Source organism: Vulpes lagopus, chromosome 2 (assembly GCF_018345385.1).
Source record: "Vulpes lagopus strain Blue_001 chromosome 2, ASM1834538v1, whole genome shotgun sequence".
Taxonomy (NCBI): Eukaryota; Metazoa; Chordata; class Mammalia; order Carnivora; family Canidae; genus Vulpes; species Vulpes lagopus.
Window position 1 is genome coordinate 168,498,766 of NC_054825.1, and position 15,538 is coordinate 168,514,303.

A 15,538-nucleotide genomic window follows, 5' to 3' on the forward strand; every position below is an offset into this window, starting at 1 on the left:
CAGAAGAAAGAGAACTGGCTGAACTGGAAGTCACAGTAAGCCTAAGTCTACAGATATTTAACCCAGTGATCAGAAAGTTAGTTGAAGGGCAGCCTAGATGGCTCAGCAGTTTAGCACCGCCTTCAGCCCAGGGCATGATCCTGGAGACCCAGGATAAGGTCCTACATCAGGCTTCCTGCATGGAGCCGGCTTCTCCCTCTGCCTGTGTCTCTGCCTCTCTCTGTGCATCTCTCATGAATAAATAAATGAAATCTTAAAAAAAAAAGAAAGAAAGAAAGTTAAAGTCATTTGCATGCCTGTTAACAAAGTGAGTCTATCTAGAAACAACAGGCCATAGTTTCAACCTACTTGGAAGAAAATGACTATTCTGGGACAGAAGAGGATTTCATGAGTAAAAGATCTCTGGGCCTCTTTATTATAGACAAAGGACACTTCCTGCACAGGTGGCTCCCGTGAATCAGACGCAGCAGCACAGCTCTGGCTCACAGAGCCTCCAACAGGTCCAGTAACACAGACCCCTCCCCTCTCTAGCACCTTCTATCTCTTCCTTGTCCCCAGTTTTTTTTTCCTGCCCTCATGGGGGGTTAGATCTCTTCTAAACTGAATACCTTCATTTATTAATCCTACTAAGTATTAGCCTATTCTCTCATTTCCTTCACTTCCAAGCCATAGAAACATGTGTGCTGAGTGCCCCCAGCCTCATCACCTGGTTTCTCCTGGCCTCTCTGCAGCGCTGCCTCTGTGCTTGAGACTGCCAGATGCAGCATGAAGTCAGTATCCATCCTTGGTCCAATTCAAAGATATTTTCACCATCCTCACGTTGTTCACTTTTACAACATCTAAAACCATGGACAACTTTTCCTTCTTGGACGTTCTCTTCCTTCCACCCATTGACCTATGCATTGCACCCCACATCAGATTTAGTAGTGACACCTGGACTGAATACTTCCTGCACCACTGTCTTCCACAGCTTCAATGACCTCTCTACAGATTGCTCCTACATCTGTATCTCTAGCTTTACTACTTCCCAGAACTCCTGAGCTCACATCCAAACACCTTCTGAAATTCCTCCTCATTTATATTGCCTCCCACCCTGACCCCACAGGCTCACCCAGCAGTTCATTCATCTCTTTCCACAATACCACTGTTTCCTCCATGTTGCTCTTTGGTTTCTGGGATTTGACACATCACAAAACCTGATGGTTCTTTAATACCTCTCATACATTGTTCTGTTCATTCCCATGACCCTAAATAACCCAGGCCCTCAACAACTATTTTGGAAGTACAACCTGACTCCTTGTCTCTGGTTTCTCTACTGCAATCTTCCTTGCTTACTCTTGCCTCACTACCCTCCAAAAAATTGGTTCACTCTCTGCTCAAGAATCTGTACTGGCCTACTCTGGCCATTAGGTAAGCTTAAATTTCCCCCTCTTTACTAATACTTCTTACTTTCTTTATCACAACTCTAATATAACTCCTCCATTCTAATTAAATCCGTCTCCTTACCCGACCCTGCTCCTCTACCCCATATACACATATAATCCTTAGTCCCAGTGATATGCCTGAACACAAATACCAAACAGGGCAAGGTTCTCTCTGTAATCTCACAGGAGTTACCCCACACTGGACATCACAACTCCAACGCCAGGGAGGACGGGGACTCTGAGACTCAGGATACAACCTACCTGTGACTGCGATCTTTTTCTGATGACCAATTCATATGTTTGTGAAATGCTTGTTGAGCACCTACTGTGCTACAAGGGTGAATGTCAGACTCCATGAAAGACACAGAAATGAGAAAGGCTAGGAACATAATGCCTAAGATAAGACATAAGACATGAAGAACTATCATAATACAAAGATAGAAAGGAATAAATGCCACAAGAAAAGACTAAGAAATCCAATGGGAAATGTGGCTGCACATTAGAATGATGGGGAAATTTTTTAAAAATTGACACTTGGGCCCCACCCCTAGAGAACTTCATTGGTTTGGGCTGGAACCCTGGTTCTGGTAAGTGTTGAAAGCTCCCCAGATCCTGTTCATGTATAAGCAGGATGAAGAAGCTCTGTTATCACAAATAGGCCTTGAGCCTCGAAGCAGTGGTTTTTAGCTAGGAATATAAACTGGAATTACCTAGGGAACTTTTCCAACATACATATTGAGCCCATGAACAATCCCTGAGAATGCAGCTGGTACAATGTGTCTGCAATGAGACCTGGGCTATTTGGAAAGACTCCCAGGTGATTCTCACACATATTCCGTGTTGGGAAATACTGACCTAAAACGTAAAACATAAGTAAGCTGAAAAACTGAGGAGTTGGGAGAATACTCCATGTGATGAGCATAAAATGAATATTCTATTCTGCAAGGCACAGAGAAGTATTTAGAATAAAATGATTGGCAAGTAGCTAAACTTTGAGAGACTGCTGATACCACCTAATGTGAGGATGGGAAACAGCTAATAGTCTTCATATTGTTGGTGGAAATATAAAATGACACAATCACTCTGGAAAAGAGTCTGGCATTTTCTTATAAAGTTAAATATACTTATATAGTCCAGCAATCCCACTTCTGGGTATCTACCTAAGAGAAATGAAAATAGATATCCACACAAAGAGTTATACATGAGTGTTTCCAACAGCATTATTCACAATTGCCAAAAAATGGAAACCACAAATATCCATCAGTATGTGAATGGGCAAACAGACTATGGTATATCCACACAAGGGAATACTAATCAGGAATAAAATGGGCACACACTACTGCTAAAATGAGATACATGAATCTTTTGGAGATAATGTTTTGGACATTATGCTATGAAGAAGCTAGACCCGAAGGAGCACATACCATATGATGCCATTTAAATGAAGCTCAAGAATCGGCAATAATAATTAATGATGTTGGGCAGCCCGGGTGGTTCAGCGGTTTAGTGTCGCTTTCAGCCCAGGGCGTGATCCTGGAGACCTGGGATCGAGTCCCACGTCAGGCTCCCTGCATGGGGCCTGCTTCTCCCTCTGCCTGTGTCTCTGCCTGTGTCTCTGCCTCTCTCTCTCTCTCTCTCTCTCTCTCTGTCTCTCATGAAGATATAAATAAAATCTTTAAAAATAATAATAATAATAATAATAATAATAATAATAATTAATGATGTTAGGATTCACCATAGGGGGTGGAATGGACTGCAAAGGTATACAAGGGAGCTTTGTGGGCCATTTTCGACATCTCAATTCAGGTGGTGATTACATGGATGTATACATTTACTAAAAATCAAATGGTACACTTAAGATCTGTATGCATTCCCTTTAAAAAAAATATTTATTTGAGAGAGAAAGAGCACAAACACAAGTGGGGGAGGGGAGCAGAGGGAAAAGTAGACACTCTGCAGAGCATGGAGCTTGGTTCAGAGCTGGATCCCAGGACCCCAGGATCACAACCTGAGCAGAAGACAACAGACAGCTAGCCAACTAAGTCATCCAGGCACCCCAGATCTATATGCATTTCAGTGTATTTCAATTTTATCTCAATTCTTAAAAATAAAGTGAAGGAGCATCCAATTCAATCCATCAGGTACAAAATCTACCACCAACAATGTGAACTCTGTTCATGCTCTCAAGGAGCTCCTCCAGGGTCCTTGTTTTAAAGAAAGAACAAAAAAGCCAAATGTAGTCAGTCCAAACTCAAAATGAAATAACAAGAGACTAAGGACAAAAAACAGAGACAAGAAAACCTGGCCTATTTCCTTCTAGCACGTAAATATCTAAGTCACAGACACACTCACTGTCATCAAAACTTTAGTAATGTTCACAAGCACTGACAGTAGCCAGCACCTAAGTTAATCCCTAACTAAAGTACCAGAAACCAAAAGCCATCCCAAGGAACCAAACAAATATGACAGTAAGGCTACACTCATTCAACTAGGCCATTTTAGAGATTTCTAATGAGTCATTTACTAAACATTTACTGATGATTTCTATAGGTCAAGCACTAAGCCAGGTGCTGATGAGAACATAAAGATTAAAAAAATAAAGCCGTTAAGGAGTGCGGGGTGGCTCAATCGGTTAACCCTCTGCCTTCACTCAGGTCATGATCCTGGAGTCCTGGGATGCAGCTGCCTCAGGCCCACTGCTCAGCAGGGAGCCTGCTTCTCCCTCTCCCTCTGCAGCTCCCCCTGCTTGTGCTCACTCTCTCTCTCTCAAATAAATAAATAAATAATTTTAAATAAATAAATAAAGCCCTTGAATTTTTATTCAAACAACTCTGCTTTTTGAAAAAAAGGGGGGGGAGGTAGGCAAAGAAAGAAATAAAGGAACAAAAAGGTGGGAAAGAAAGAGAAGGGAAGGGAGGGGGAAAATCATGAGATAACTGAAGACATTAAAGCAGTTAATGTTTTATAATATTGAGAAATATTTTTAGTGCGATGATGGTATTGTTATGTTTTTTGTAAAGATACCTTGTATTTAAGTAATACAATTGGAATCTTAAATTATTTGATGTCTTGGGCGTCTGGTTGGCTCAGTGGTTGAGCGTCTGCCTTCGGCTCAGGGCATGATCCCAGGGTCCTGGGATCAAGTTCCGCATCAGGCTTCCCTCACGAAACCTGCTTCTCCCTCTGCTTATGTCTCTGCCTCTCTTTCTGTGTTGCTCATGAATAAATAAATAAAATCTTTAAAAAAAAAAAAAAGAAATTATCTGATTCTGAAATTTACTTCAAAATAATCCAGGTTTGAAGTGCCTGAGTGGCTTAACCAGTGAAGTGTCTGCCTTTGGCTTGGGTCACAGTCTTGGGGTCCTAGGATCAAGCCCCACGTTGGGCTCTCTGCTCAGCAGGGAGTCTGCTTCTTCCTCTCATTCTCCCACAGTTCTCTCTCTCTCTCTCTCAAATAAATAAATAAATAAATAAATAAATAAATAAATAAAATTTTTAAAAAATAATCCAGGTTTGAGAAGGGGAATATATGAAACAATACCGGCCACAAAATAATTGCTGAAGCTGCGTGATGAGCGCATGTAGAATCATTTTATTATTAGCTTTACTTTTATAACTGTTTGAGATTTTCCAGAAAAAAAAAAAAGTCCCTGCTCTCCAGAAGCTTAGAACACACAAGGAATCAGATCTTCCGACAAATACACTACTATATAGTTTACAAAATTTGATAAAGTGCTAGTCAAGCTCCAAGGACAGTGACTGCCCCTAGGATAGGCAAGAGAAGTCAGAGGAGATGTTAAAGGAGAGTCTTCCCGTGGATGGAACTGGAGGGTATTATGCTGAGTGAAATAAGTCAATCGGAGAAGGACAAACATTATATGGTCTCATTCATTTGGGGAATATAAATAATAGTGAAAGGGAATAGAGGGGAAGGGAGAAGAAATGGGTAGGAAATATCAGAAAGGGGGATCCCTGGGTGGCGCAGCGGTTTGGCGCCTGCCTTTGGCCCAGGGCGCGATCCTGGAGACCCGGGATCGAATCCCACATTGGGCTCCCGGTGCATGGAGCCTGCTTCTCCCTCTGCCTGTGTCTCTGCCTCTCTCTCTCTCTGTGTGACTATCATAAATAAATAAAAATTTAAAAAAATATTATTTAAAAAAAAAAAAGAAATATCAGAAAGGGAGACAGAACATGGAAGACTCCTAACTCTGGGAAACGAACTAGGGGTGGTGGAAGGGGAGGATGGTGGGGTGTGGGGGTGACTGGGTGGCGGGCACTGAGGGGGGCACTTGACGGGATGAGCACTGGGTGTTATTCTTTATGTTGGCAAATTGAACACCAATAAAAAATAAATTTATTATTTAAAAAAAAAAAAAAGGAGAGTCTTCCCCTTGACCAGTCTTTAAGAAAAAGGTATTATAGGCAAAAGGGCAAACAAATGGTACAAAAGCACGAAGATGTGAAGCAGCAGAGTTCCCGCATATGCTTTGGATGACTTACCAGAGATCACGTTATTTAGGAGCACATATTCTGGAGCCGGACTACATGCTTTGGAGGTCCTGCTATTAAGGTACCTACTCTGAGACTTCAGGCAAGTTACTTCACAGGACTATTGTCAGAAGTCAATGAGTGGGCAGCTCCAGTGGTGCAGCGGTTTAGCACTGCCTGGAGCCCAGGGTGTGATCCTGGGGACCCCAGATCGAGTCCCACATCGGGCCCCCTGCGTGGAGCCTGCTTCTCCCTCTGCCTGTGTCTCTGCCTCTCTCTCAATCTGTGTGTCTCTCATGAATAAATAAAAATCTTAAAAAAAAAAGTCAATGAGTTAATACATGGGTAAAATGCTTAGAAGACAATAGACAAACAATAAATGTTAGCTACAGGATATAAAATTAATATATAGAAATCTGTTGCAAAAAAAAAAAGAAAGAAAGAAATCTGTGCATTTCTAAAGAATAATAATACCAGCAAGAGAAATTAAGAAAATAATAATCCCATTTACAATTGCATCAAAAGGAATAAAATACCTAGGAATAAATTTAACCAAGGAGGTGAAAGACCTATATTCTGAAAACTGTAGACATTGATGAAAGAAACTGAAGATAAATGGAATAGGTGGAAAGATATACCATGCTCATGAAGTGGAAGAATTAATATTGTTAAAATGTCCATACCACTCAAAGCAATCTACAGGTTCAATGCAATCCCTATCAAAATACCAATAGTATTTTTCACCATGCTAGAATAAATGTGTACGGAACCACAAAATACCCCACATAGCCAAAGCAATCTCAAGAAAAAACAAAGCTGTAAGTATCACAATCCCAGAGTTCAAACAATACTACAAAGCCAGAGTAATCAAAACAACACGGTACTTGCACAAAAACAGACACATAGATCAATGGGACATAACAGAAAACCAAGAAATAAACCCAAGCTTATATGGTCAATTACATACAAAAGAGGCAAAAATATGCAATGGGGAAAAAGACAATGTCTTCAATAAATGGTGCTGGAAAAAACTGGACAGCTACATGCAAAAGAATAAAACTGGACCACTTTATTACACAAAAATAAATTCAAAAGAGATTAAAGACCTAAACTTGGGGACGCCTGGGTGGTTCAGCGGTTGAGCATCTGTCTTCAACTCAGGGTATGATCCCGGGGTCTGGAATTGAGTCCCACTTTGGGCTCCCTGTGAGGAATCCACTTCTCCCTCTGCCTCTCTCTCTCTCTCTCTCTCTCTCTCTCTCTGTGTGTGTATCTCTCATGAATAAATAATTTTTTAAAAACAAAAAAAAAAGTCCTAAGCTTAAGACCTAAAACCATAAAATTCCTAAAAAAATATATAGATAGTAATCTGTTGGATATCAGCCTTAGCAATATTCTTCTGGATCTGTCTCCTTAGGCAAGGAGAACAAAACAAAAAAAACTATTAGGACTTCATCAAACTTTTTTGCACAGCAAAGGAAACCATCAACAAAATGAAAAAGCACCGTACTGAATGGGAGAAGATATTTGCAAATGACATATCTGATAAGAGGGTTAATATCCAAAATATATAAAGAATTCATAAACTCAATACCAAAAAAATATCCAAATTAAAAAATGGGCAGAGCCTGGCCAGCTCAGTCAATGGAGCATGCGACTCTTGATTCAGGGTCCTGAGTTCAAGCCCACACTGGGTATAGAATTTACTTATTAAAAGAAAATTAAGGCAGCCCTGGTGTCACAGCGGTTTAGCACCACCTGCAGCCCAGGGTGTGACCCTGGAGACCCGGGATCGAGTCCCACATCGGGCTCCCTGCATGGAGCCTGCTTCTCCCTCTGCCTGTGTCTCTGCCTCTCTCTCTGTGTGTCTCTCATGAATAAATAAATAAAAATATTTAAAATAAAATAAAAAAGAAAAGAAAAAAATTAAAAATAAACTTAAAAAAAAATGGGCAGAGGATCTGAATAGGCACTTCCCAAAGACAACATATACAGATGGCCAAGAGTCACAGGAAAAGATGTTCAGCATCACTAATCATCAGAAAAATGCAAATCAAAACCACAATGAGATATCACCTCATACCAGTCAGAATGGCTAGTATCAAAATGACAAGAAATAACAAGTACTGGCAAGGATATGGAAAAAAGGGAACCCTTGTGCACTGTTGATGGGAATGTAAATTGGTGCAGCCACTATGGAAAACAGTATGGACGTTGCTCAAAAAATTAAAAACAGAAATACCATATGATCCAGCAGTTCCACTTCTAGGTATTTACCTGCGGAAAACAAAACACTAATTCAAAAAGATAAATGCACCCCTACATTTATTGCAGCATTATTTACAATAGACAAGATGTGGAAGCAACCTAAGTGTCAACTGATAAATGAATAGATTAAAAAATATGTACACACACACACACACACACACACACACACACACTGGGATATTACTCAGCCATAAAAAAGAATGTAATCATGCCAGCATGGATGGACTTAGACGGTATTATGCTAAGTGAAAAAGAAAGAAAAAGACAAATACCATATGATTTCACCTATATGTGGAATCTAAACAAACAAAACAGAAATAAACTCATAAATACAGAGAACAAGCTGGTAGTTGCCATAGGGGACGGGTGTGAGGGGGGATGGGTGAAAGAGGTGAAGGGATTAACAAGTACAAACTTCCCAGGACCCCTTGTGACTCAGTTGGTTAAGCAGCTGACTCCTGGTTTCAGCTCAGGTCATAATCTCCTGGTCATGATCTCCCAATCCTGAGGTGAGCCCCATATCAGGCTCCATGGTGAGCCTGCTTAAGATTCTCTCTCTCCTCTCCCTCTAACCCTTTTCCCACCTCCCACTACCACACCCCACCCGACTCCCACATGCACGTGCTCTCTAAAAAAAAAAAGTAAGTATAAACTCCCAGTTATAAAATAAAGTCATGGGGCATGAAAAGCACAGCATAGGGAATACAGTCAATAATACTGTAATAACTTTGAATGGTGACAGATGGTAACTACACTTGTAGTATGCATTTCATTATGTATATAATTGTTGAATCACCACATTGTACACCTGAAACTAATATAATATTGTATATCAACTATACTTCAATTTAAAGATTTTATTTATTTATTTATTTGAGAGAGAATATGTGAGCACAAGCAGAGGGGAGAGTCAGAGGGAGAGGGAGAAGCAGGCTCCCCACTGAGCAGGGAGTCTAACACAGGGCTCAATCCCAGGACCCTAGGATCATGACCTCAGCTGAAGGCAGATGCTTAACCGACTGAGCCACCCAGGCACCCCAACTAGACTTCAATTTAAAGAAAATGTTAACTGCTGGTAATGGTAGCAGTAGCTCAGCCCACAATACCAAACATTTTGAAACTCTCATCTAATTTGGGTTGTTGGGTTTTTTTTAAGATTTATTTATTTAGTTAGTTGGTTAAGTGAGAGAAAGGGAGACCTGGGGGAGGGGCAGAGGGAGATAGAGAATTCCTGCTGAGTGCAGAGCCCAACTCAAGGCTCCATCCCAGGACCCCAAGATCATGACTTGGGCTGAAATCAAGAGTTGGTCATTTAACCGACTGAGCCACCCAGGCACCCCTAAATCTCATCTAATTTGTACTTGTTATTTATCCTCTTTTTGTTAAACTGTATACTTGTAAAGTAGGGACTATCTATATCTTATTTATCTCTATATCCCCACAACCTACCCTAAGGCCATATCCACAATAGCCACTAATCAAGCAACTCTTCTTTCAGGCACTAAGGAAGGGACCACCCAAAGCCTTCACCTAGCCCCCTTTATTACTCTGGATTATACCCTCAATTCCTACAATTCTTTGGCTTCCTTTAGCTCCTTTCTTTGTTTCCACCTCCTCCCTTACTCTCCTCCAGAGATGTTCATTCACTAATGGTGCTCTCTGGTATCTTCCCTGGCAGATGTTCCAATGCCTCCTTTTTTTCTCTCCCCACAGCTGTATTATCTAAATAGCCTGTGCATCATTTATTCTGCAATTCATTAAGGATGAAGGGAGGCTGAATTTCTTGACCATTGGTCTCATACCTATTTGTGAGAAGTAGAATCTTCTAGAAAAGAGAAAAGCAGGTAAGACAGTAACATTAAAGCCTTCAAATATAGCTCCATCATTAAAAAAATCCTGTAGATACATTTGTTCAATCAGCTAACATCTCATTGGGGTTTTGAGAGGGTCAGAAACTGCTGGGGAGTGAAGGGAAACATGATGGGCAGGAAGTTCAGAGGTATGTTCATTTTTGTTTTGCAAATGTCAGGGTTCCCCACTGCCAATAAACATCTTCATTTTTCCCTACAGCAGAGACTCAAAGAGAAAGAGAATATTGAAGATCCAGAGCTTAAGAACTAAAAAGATACAAGACTATTGATAGCTACAGACTCTACAGATGAAGCAGGAAGAGGGTCAGATACAGGCTTCCCTCGAATCACAGCTCTGTACAAAGTGCCCTCTGCCCTGGGCAGTGTCTCCCCAACAGTGGGAAATGCTGGTAGAAGATTAACTACCAGGACCAGAAGGAAATGGAGCCCTCTGAAGTACCTCTCCTTACTCATTCTCCCCGGACTTCCTCTGACAGAACAATTCAAGGCCAGATTCCCAGCCCCAGTATTTTGTGGGTTTTTTTTATTTTGGGTTTTTTTTTTTCCTGTAAAAAAAGGCTGAGGAGGGGATCACAAAGCAGAAATGGGACACTGGAGAAAGTTTAAAAAGAGCACTTAAGTTTTTTAAATTAAATTTAAAAATTAAAAAATAAAAATAAAATAAAAAGAGCAGCTTAGGGCAGCCCAGGTGGATCAGCGGTTTAGCGCTGCCTTCAGCCCAGGGCCTGATCCTGGAGACCCAGGATCAAATTCCATGTCAGGCTCCTTGCATGGAGCTTCCTTCTCCCTCTGCCTGTGTCTCTGCCTCTCTCTCTCTCTCTCTTTCTCTCTCTCTCTCTCTCTCTCTCTCTCTGTCCCTCATGAATAAATAAATAAAATCTTAAAAAGAAAAAAAAAGAGCAGCTTAGACATGAGAAAATGCTCTGCATCACTTGCCCTCAGGGAAATACAAATCAAAACCACAATGAGATACCACCTCACACCAGTAAGAATGATGAAAATTAACAAGACAGGAAACAATAAATGTTGGAGAGGATGCGGAGAAAGGGGAGCCCTCTTGCACTGTTGGTGGGAATGTGAACTGGTGCAGCCACTCTGGAAAACTGTGTGGAGGTTCCTCAAAGAGTTAAAAATAGAGCTGCCCTATGACCCAGCAATTGCACTGCTGGGGATTTACCCCAAAGATACAGATACAGTGAAATGCCAGAATACCTGCGCCCCAATGTTTATAACCGCAATGTCCACAATAGCCAAACTGTGGAAGAGGCCTCAGTGTCCATCAAAAGATGAACGGATAAAGAAGCTGGGGTCTATGTATACAATGGAGTATTACTCAGCCATTAGAAATGACAAATACCCACCATTTGCTTCAACGTGGATGGAACTGGAGGGTATTATGCTGAGTGATGTAAGTCAATCGGAGAAGGACAAACATATGGTCTCATTCATTTGGGGAATATAAAAAATACTGAAAGGGAATAAAGGGGAAAGGAGAGAAAATACTGGGAAATATCAGTGAGGATGACAGAACATGAGAGACTCCTAACTCTGGGAAACAATCAAGGGGTAGTAGAAAAGGAGGTGGGCGGGGGGTTGGGGTAACTGGGTGATGAGCACTGAGGGGGGCACTTGATGGGATGAGCACTGGGTGATATGCTATATGTTGGCAAATTGAACTCCAATTAAAAAAATTTTTTTAATAAAAAAATAAAATTAAAAAAAATTTTAAGTTTACAAAAAAAAAAGAGCAGCTGTTATATACAAAAAATATATATATATCCAAAACAACAACAACAAAAAGAGCAGCTTAGGGGTGCCTGGGTAGCTTATTGATTGAGCATCTGCCTTCGGCTTAGGGCATGATCCCGGGATTGCCGGGATCTGGGATTAAGTCCCGCATTGGGCTCCTGCTTCTCCCTCTGCCTATGTCTCTGTCACTCTCTCTGTGTGTCTCTCATGAATAAATAAATAAAATCTTTAAAACTAATAATAATAGGGCAGCCCTGGTGGCGCAGCGGTTTAGCGCCGCCTGCAGCCCATGGTGTGATCCTGGAAGACCCGGGATGAAGGCCCACGTTGGGCTCCCTGAATGGAGCCTACTTCTCCCTCTGCCTGTGTCTCTGCCTCTGTGTGTGTGTGTGTGTGTCTCTCATGAATAAATAAATAAAATCTTTTAAAAAAACAAAAAAGAAAAGCTTTTAAAAATAATTAATTAATTAATTAATTAATAAAAAGAGCAGCTTAGAAGTACCTGGGTGGCTCAGTGGTTGAGCGTCTGCCTTGGCTCAGGTTGTGATCCCAGGGTCCTGGGATCGAGTCCCAATTTGGGCTACCCAAAGGGAGCTTGCTTCTCCCTCTGCCTATGTCTCTGCCTCTCTCTCTGTGTCTATCATGAATAAATAAATAAAACCTTACAAAAAAGGAACACCTGGGTGGCTTAGCAGTTGAGTGTCTGCTTTTGGTTCAGGGAGTGATCCCAGAGTTCTGGGGTCGAGTCTCATGTTGGACTTTCTGCATGGAGCCTACTTCTCCCTCTGCCTAGGTCTCTGTCTGTCTCTCTCTCTGTGTATCTCATGAATGAATGAATGAATGAATGAATGAATGAATGAATGAATGAATAAATAAATAAAACCTTGAAAAAAAAATGAAGCAGCTTAGGGACTCCTTGATGGCTCAATCAGTTAAGCCTCTGACTCTTGGTTTCAGCTCAGGTCATGATCTCAGAGTGGTGAGACTGAGCCCTGCATTACTCTCCATGCTCAGCAGGGAGTCTGCTGGAGATTCTCTCTCCCTCTCCCTCTGCTCCTCCCCCCTGCTTACTCACTCTCTCTAATAAATAAATAAACCTTTAAAAAAAAAAAAAAGAGCAGCTTAAGCATGCTTTGTTTAAAGGTCAAAGTCTTGTGCAGTGTGCCAGTCTCTCTTTAAAGCCTCTCTGTGTCAATGAGCCTTGCCCTATCTGACCCCAGAACTCCTCTTATCTGGAGACTAGAGCAAGGGAGGAAAAGGGGAACTGGGAATAGGAAGACAAATAAATACAAGCAGAGTTGGAGGCCCCCTGTAATACTAGGTGTGATTATTAAGGAAGTGAAACTGGTCTTATGTAGGGCTCAGACTAGTTTTGAAACTCTACATGATAAATACCAAACTGTTTTGAGTAACAACTCAAAGTTGGAATAAATGTATAGCCACCCAGGACAACTACTTTTTTTTCTTTCCGGGACAACTACTTTTAAAGTGCCAGTATTTATTGGATATGTTATCCAAACTCACGTGAGTCTCATAATTTTCTTGTCTTAACTTAAATAGGACCAAGGAACAATTTGATACTACCAGGAGGTTGAGGAGAAAGGAAAGAGCAGGGAAGACAGCAGTGTATATGGTGGCAGAGATGATGGCCATGTAAAGAGAAGAGCCAAAGAGAGGTGTAATAAAAAAGGAACAAAACATTCCTATTGTAAATACAAAGAGGGAAACATGATTTAATTGTGGCTAAAATCAGGGCACCTGGGTGGCTCAGTGGTTGAGTGCCTTTGGCTCACAGTGTGATCCTGGGGTCATGGGATTGAGTCTCACATCAGACTCCCCAGAGGGAGCCTGCTTCTCCCTCTCCCCATGTCTCTGCCTCTCTAAAATGGGCCTTTCAAAACCCTAAGTATTTGCTAACTTATAAAGATCCAGTGGAGATGCAAACAGTTGCCCTTTCCTCTCCCTCTCTTTTTGTGCCAGCAGCAGAGTCTCCACCCCAGTTTCTCTCTGTGGGAGTGCTCACTTGTTATTGTTCTTAGAGAAGCTGTGGTTTCAGAAATGGAAAAGGGAAGAATCTGCCTAAGCAGCAAGTGCAAAAGAGGTCCTGACCCTAGGACTGACGGTCAGGAAGGCTGTCCTGCCTGCCCCCCGGGGCAGTTACTCAAAAGTATCATCTCCACACTGCCTAAAAATTTCACCCCACTTTATTAAATTACTTGATATCTCACCCAGTTGATTTAGCAAATGATTATGAGATTAGAGGGCTTTCAGCTACACATGTATCACTTGAATGGTCACGCTGCTTTCCCCTCAACCACCTACCTCAGACCTACCATGGGGCTCTGATGAAGTAGGGTTGGGAAGAGGGCTCAAAAGCAAGGAAAATTGGGGCCTTCCGTGAGGAGCAGGGTGGACCTCAGTCAGGTACTACAGCGGAGGGCTGATGGAAGCATCCAAGTCCTATGTGCCTGAAATCTCAGAAAAGAGAGAAGCTTTACATGAGAAGCATTTGGGAGATGAAAGGGTATCAAAGGTAAGTATCATTTTAAAAGTGTGCCCCATGTTAATTCAATTCCAGGAAAGGAAAGGTAGATCAAACTCTTTTCCTTTCTCTGAATATTTCTAAAATTCAGGACCTAAGTGTATTAGTCAAGGTTCTCCAGAAAAACAGAACCAATAGGATGGATATATATTGAGATACAGAGATTACATAGACAGACAGACAGATACAAAAAAAGAGATTTATAAAGAATTGGCTCACTTGATTAAAGAGGCTGACAAGTCCCAAGATCTTCCGGGTAAGTCAGGAAGCTAGAGACCAAGGGAGCCAAAGGTGTAGTTCTAGTCCAAAAGCCGGTAGGCTCCAACCCAGGAAGAGCCAATGTTTCAGTTCAAGTCTGAAGGCAGAAAAAAGCTGATGTCCCAGACAGCCAGGAGGAATTCTTTCGTACTCAGAGGAAGGTCAACCTTTTTGTTCTATTCGGAGCCATCAACTAATTGGATGAGGTCTACCCACATTGGGGAGGGCAATTTGCTTTACTCAGTTTACCAATTTAAATGTTAATCTCATACAAAAACCTTCAGAATAATGTTTAACCAATATCTGAGCACCCCATGGCCCAGTCAAGTTGACATGTAAAATTAACCACCACATTACACCAGTAATATAGTTCTGTCACATGGTTCATTCAACATTTACAAGGTCCTGTGCTATGAAATACATAAAATTAGATCCTTTCCTCCTAGGGGGAATAAGAATGATAACTCATATATAATTCTAGTAATAGCATTAAGTACTATGAGGGGGTCTAAAAGCTGAGATGTTCAGGGTAGCAAGACTATTTCTTCCACAGGGTTTCAGCGAAAGAGGGTAGCATTTCAGCAGGGAACTGAAGGATGATGGCAGTGGCATAAAGGAGGAGGCATTCCTAATGAAGAAAAGAAACCGAAAGACAAAGAATCAGGAAAACATGGTGAGTCATCTAGTCTAACTGTAGTTTAAAATATGTGAGGAGAGGGGTGCTTGAGTGGCTCAGTTGGTTAAGCTTCTGCCTTCAGCTCAGGTCATTATTCTGGGGTCATGGGATTGAGGCCCACACTGGGCTTGCTGCTCATTGGAGAGCCTGCTTCTCCCTCTGCCCCGCTGGTGTTTGTTCTCTCTCTCTCTGTCTCAAATGAATAAGTAAAATCTTAAAAAAAATAATAAAATATGGGATCCCTGGGTAGCGCAGCGGTTTG